This window comes from Bidens hawaiensis, unplaced genomic scaffold (genome assembly GCF_021521415.1).
Source record: "Bidens hawaiensis isolate Kalapana, Puna unplaced genomic scaffold, B.hawaiensis_p1.1 tig00001463_1, whole genome shotgun sequence".
Classification (NCBI taxonomy): Eukaryota; Viridiplantae; Streptophyta; class Magnoliopsida; order Asterales; family Asteraceae; genus Bidens; species Bidens hawaiensis.
The window spans coordinates 3,204,063-3,210,120 of record NW_027491083.1 but is presented as its reverse complement, the minus strand read 5'-3'; the positions used below and the strand labels follow the sequence as shown (position 1 = coordinate 3,210,120).

The 6,058-nt window shown below is 38.6% G+C and overlaps 1 pseudogene; it reads right to left on the bottom strand.

The window, feature by feature from the left end:
• Nucleotides 1-2,540: 2,540 nt before the first annotated feature.
• On the bottom strand, nucleotides 2,541-5,822 carry LOC143579377 (uncharacterized; annotated as a pseudogene).
• Between the last annotated feature and the right edge of the window lie 236 nt (nucleotides 5,823-6,058).

Genomic DNA, 6,058 nt, shown 5'->3' with positions numbered 1-6,058 from the left:
GAGATGATGGACCGGCAAAGAAGAATATGTAAATGAGAGAAATTAAATTAGACTTTGATGATGAAATTGTATAAGAAATAAATGAGATGTTATAACATGTTTAAGAACCATCCGGGTTTGGTGAGACCTATGACCAGCAAAAATTATATTTTAATGGATAAGGGATTATTTCACAAATAAATTAGATGTTATAACATGTTTAAAGGCTATCTGGGATTTGATGAGACCTAGGACTCGCGAAAATTATTGTTTGATTATTAAATAATTTCACAAATAAATGAGATATTAGAACTCATTTAAGGCTATCTGGTTTTTGTGAAACCCATACCCGCGAATTTGGGTCAAACGCATGAAAAATCTCAAATCACAAATCAAACAATCTAGTGGCTTAAGAGGGGGTGGGCAGCAAGCAGAAAGTGGCACATAGGATTTTATGATAGACATTTATATAGTTAGATAAATAAGAAATTGTAGGGTAAAGTTAAAATAGGAAGGACAACAAAAATGAAAATGATGAGAAAGAATCTAATCCATTGGTCTTGTATTTGAATGATGGAGATTAATTTAAGAGAGAAAATTGATGGGAATAGCATATATGTAACAACCCACTTTCGTTTACTTTCTCTTTCACATGCAAGTCACATGTCAATTCCCCTATCATTTTAAAACGTTCGTAACTTTTTCATGCAATATTCTTTTTAAAAAAATATTTCACCATAATAACAAGCGATATTTTATATTTAATATGAGTATCGTATTGTTATATAAAAAAGTGGATTTTTTATATTGTGTTAGTGGTTGTTCATTGTGTTTTTTAATTGCGTTTTTCTATGCATTGTGTTATAGATTTTAGTCATTGCGTTATCAATTGGTATTCATATTAAAGATAGATTTTGGTTATTTTGTTATCAATTGATATATTCATATTAAATATAAAAATTACATCATTGTATCTTTTTGTTTGTCATTGTGTCTTTGTGCTCATTATTTGTCTTTCTACCTATCATCACGTTTTAGTCATTATGTAATACGTTCATTGTCTTTTGTTTAGGGTTGACATGTGGTATTCACTTAATTTGAGAAAAAATTATTACATTCATTGTTATTGTATAATATGTAGTTTTCATTGTGTTTTACGTTTTAGGTCATCGTGTTATATGTATTCACCATTGTGTTTTACGTTTCAGGTTATTGTGTTGTATGTATTCATTATTGTGTTTTACGTTTCAAGTTATTGTGTTTTATGTATTAGATAATTTGTTGTTATTTTATCATTATATTTATGTATAATTATTACACAACAGTATTATTAACATTTAAAAAAACACAATGATGATTCAAAAGATACAATGACGAAAAAACACAATTACAAACAGAAAGACATAATGACGAAAAAAAACACAATGACATAATTTCTCTTTTAATTTTTATAAACACTTGCTATTATGGTAATTTATATATATATATATATATATATATATATATATATATATATATATATCATATGAAAAAGTTAGACATTTCAAAACCATGAGGAAATTGAAGGTTCCTAATTGACACATACCAATTAATTATATTTTCTCGTACTTTTCATTTTTATTGGCTTTTAATTTTACGGATAATTTTTTTTAGTTAAATTACATGAAGTAAAATAAGTATCGCAATGTGAATAATCTTAAAAACCTCCTAAACATGCAGAAAACTTGTAATGAAATCAAACAAAACACAAAGCTAATGAACACTTATAAGTTAGCAGTAAGCTTACACACTGACAAACTCTATGACAACCTAATGAAGACAAACACCGTCTTTGAATCATTTAATCTCTAAAACGGCTACTAGAATTATCATTTTTTGAATAAATCTTTAACAAATGAGACGACGTATTTAATTTGAGTGAGGTCGTATGACGAGTGTACACCAAATTAAATCACTTTTCCAATCAAAATATTCTAAGGAGTTCCAGAAACAGCGCAGCCTTACCAGTGTTACATTCGACGAGGAGCGTAGCGACAGGTGGTATCATCCTCGATTTCTCGCTAACCAAAAACATCACCTTACAATAATAAGAACCAAATACATCACCTTACAATAACAAGAACACAGGAAACAAAATGAGAACGGTCGTTTGATATCGGTGTCCTCAGATCAATCAATACGTCGAGCCAATATGGTAATGTTTGATTCTTCTTTTCCTCTTACGCCAACAAACCATAAGGTATTAACATAATACCTCTCCTGAATGTGTATTGATAATTTGAGAAATTTAGGGTTTGGTTTGGACCAATACCACGTTGTCACTTTTATAATAAGAAAACACCAAAACCAATTAGAGAGAAGTGAATACAAACAAGTACGTAGATGTTTCAAAGATGAATAAAGTTCATACAATATGTGAAATCCCAGATATGCCCCTGAAACCCTAAGAGCTATTTACTGCAGTCCTACAAAACCCATGCAGTCCTTTCTCTGTGGATATTGAGTGCATGTCTTGTATTACGTATGCAGAATGTGCTGTCAAAATAAACACCTACCGTTTCTTAGTAATCAACGGCGGTGGCAGCTGACATTGATGACTGCAACTGCAGCAGGTGGTGATAACAGTCCGCCGCCGTCGGCCGCTGCTCTGGGTTCTGATCCAAACACCTATTCTGCAACTCCCTTAACGCCTTGGGCAAACCCACCAACCCACATGTCTTCAGCATTTGTCCTACACCCCACACGTCCACCTTCACCCCATGCATTCCCCGCCCTTTCATCTCCGTCGCGTGCCGCCCGCCCACCGATAACCCCACCCCGATGTCCTGTTGGGGCGGGTATATCTGCGGCGCACTCGCCGCTTCGTCAAACCCGATAACAAACCACTCGTTTTCTCTATCGTTTCTTCTCATCACTTTATCCCAACCGAGGTCGCGGTGCATGAACGATAAGTTGTGTAACGCAACCAACGCTTTCGTTACGTGTTTAAGAGCCTCAATTAGCTGCTCGAATGTGGAGACTTTTAGTTTGCATCCTCTCGGCTTGAAGCTCAAACTTAAATCTCGTTCGGATGACAGACAGATGTATTCGGAATGTGGTATCCGGTGATCAAGGAAATCGTATATTTCTTTTACGGTAGCCCATTTTCGCTTGCTCAACCCTAGTCATATAATTGGGTGTGAATTCAATTACATGGTTGCCCATATCGATTCTTTCAAAGTCGCTGTAAACATATGATTTGTTGATCTGCTGAACGTTAGCGCAACGATCAGCCAACAGTGATAGCAAACCAGCCATCCTCCAACATGGAACCAAGGCTTTGATCCTATCTACAGGTGTTGATAAATCAACAGTGTGGAGATCGGTTCTGATGAGGCGATCATGCGTTCTACTTAATGCGCAAAAGGTGACAATGTGCCCGACTGCATAATAACCTAAAATGTATGGAAGATCCAAGTAACTCCATAGTAGCTTTTGCACCAGTAGTGATGATGTATCAAGATTGTTATCTTCTCGTAATCTTTCAGTTTCTTCGCCTCTCCATAAACAAAAGTTCCGCACAAATCCTGTGACATTAGGCCATTGATCTTGTATGGCATTGTTTGAATGTGAAAGAGACGGTTTTCTAATGAACACCATATCTTGATTGATGAATTTGGAAACAACCCGATTGATGCAGTCGTCCCATAGGCCGATAAAAGATTCTCTTATGTTGGAGGTGTGAGTCGGGGTTTGATCGGGCAATCGGGCTTAAGATCTCTAACGTGATGGATCTACAGTCTAGAGGTTCGGAAGAGGTGGTAAAAAAGAGTTCTTTCCCTTGTGGAAGATCGCGATACAAATCTTTTCAAATTGGGAATCGGAACTCTTCTGATGGTGGTTCCTGCAAGTACCATGAGAGGTCAGTCAAGCTCGGTAGAGACGGCGGGGGACTCGAAGACAGCCCAAGTAATACTCGGTTGGATCTTGAAACTCCCATTGTGGCATTGCTGTAATAACAGACAAAGTACAAAGTTTATAACAAGGTTGTTCCCAACAAACATTTGAAGAACCTTAATACAAGAGTTATTGACTCACATGATCTAATTGATGGCTCTAATGGAGCTTGAGATCTATCAGTAACCAAACCTGTGGAGGAAGAACAAAATTGAAGTTCTGACAAATATTATACAGCATTCTTGTGGATTGTATTACTATATGTACTGTTGTGTTACCAATATTGGGGGGATGAGTTGACTTTCTTCTGCCAACCACTTTAACTTGTTGACCAGGAATAAATCTATCAACAGGAAACCCTCTAAGAGGGGAATTAGCATCTTCAAACACCTCCAACGTACAAGCAACCATTGCATCATCCAAGAAAGTGAGTTCATCAGCGTTTAAGAAGCTTGTACCTTGAACCTTAACTCTACCTCTATGATGCTCACCGTCCTCAGCCCATAAGCTCACAAGTTCTTCCCACACCATTCTTACTTTACCAGTTCTTTTTGGTTCCTTTAATGTTGATGTGGATGAACCTTCATATTGTCCCCCACCCCCCACCTCCATTGTTGAACTATCCACTCCTAACAAGTTTCCTCTAACACCGTGAAGATACCCGCCCATCATCATATGTCTACCACCCCTCCCTACATTGAAAGAAGATCGCATTTTTATTAATCTTTGTAGAAAGGTTGAGAGTTTTACAAGTGTTCAGGATAAACATAATATGCAAAGCACTACATAAAAGAAGACGTTAAATCTTCTTTATAGAATGTTTTCAAGATTGGCGCATATTGTATTAGATTGTTTTTCAAACACATAAAATCATATTTCGTACCGGAAGATGAGAACGGGATATCATCGTCTAGAAACGACGAGGGAGGGGGAAACGATTTGGCGTCAACGATCGCTAACCGCGAATCCTGATCGCCACTTCCCGCAGTCAAGAGAAAAGGCGAGTGTCCTCTAGCAATGCTGCTGCTTTGTGGGATTCTAATCCGAGACCCCATAAACTGTGCCAACTCTTCAAACACTTCCTCATCAAAAGAAGCGGGCAATCTATGCAGCTTTCGTTCGTAAGGCGAGGGCCGAAAGTAACTCTTCCCGATTTGCTCTCGCTCCCCGCCTCTCTCCCACTCGTAAACCTTTCGAAATTCACCTAACATGTTGTCCCATTTTGTCCCGGCTGTTTTCGCATCCCGATTAACCCCATTTCGTTGCAAGAACTCCGCAACTTCCCGGTCTTTTTCGGCTCTAGTTTTCCCTCTTCCTGAAGGCGCGGGTACCACATTCGCTTCCATCGTTATGGGGTTTTCCAGTTCGGACACGGTCACACCACCACCACCTTGGTATTGCACTCTCCATGCTCTAGCCAGCCATAGCATTTCGTTTGGCTTCCAAACTGGGCTCACATACTTCCCTTTTCTCAACTGGTGATGTGAATATTGCTGTTGTTCTCCTTCTGACTTGCTTATCTCCTGCCCGGAGACTGACGGCCGTGGAGAATGTGACGGAGATGAAGCAGTGTCCGAAGAAGAAGCTGCTGCTGCTGCATGAGCTGCTGATGGCGGTGGGTTTGTGGACGGAGATGGGGTTTTGTCGGTGGTGGGAATCTGTTTCTGTGAGGGTGATGGTAAGAGTTTCCATTGGCCGGTGGCACTGGTGTATCTGGGTCTTTTGGGATTCAGTGGTTCCGGTGGTATGTAATGGGTAGACGGTGTTGGTGGCGGCGGCGGCGGCGGCGGTGGAGAGAGAAACGCCGGAGCAGTGGTGGCGGTGATGGGAAGTTGAAGGTCTTCTAGGGTTTCTTGAACTGGGTTTTCTTTAGGAGACTTGTGATCTCCACCTTTGTTGTCACTCATGATCTTGTTTAAGGAAAAAGTTAACAGTCAACAACTTTGTTTAGAAATCTTGAAAAGAAGATTACAACTAATTTGTTAAAGAAATCTTGAACTAGTTTAGTTGGCATATTATATATGAAGTTGTTGTTGAGAGTGGGATTCTTGAAATTTGAGATGGGTTTTTGTTTTTAGGGTATAAAAGGTTGAAGAAAGAGAGGAACACAAAAGCTGAAAAGTTAAGGGGGAAGAAGACAATA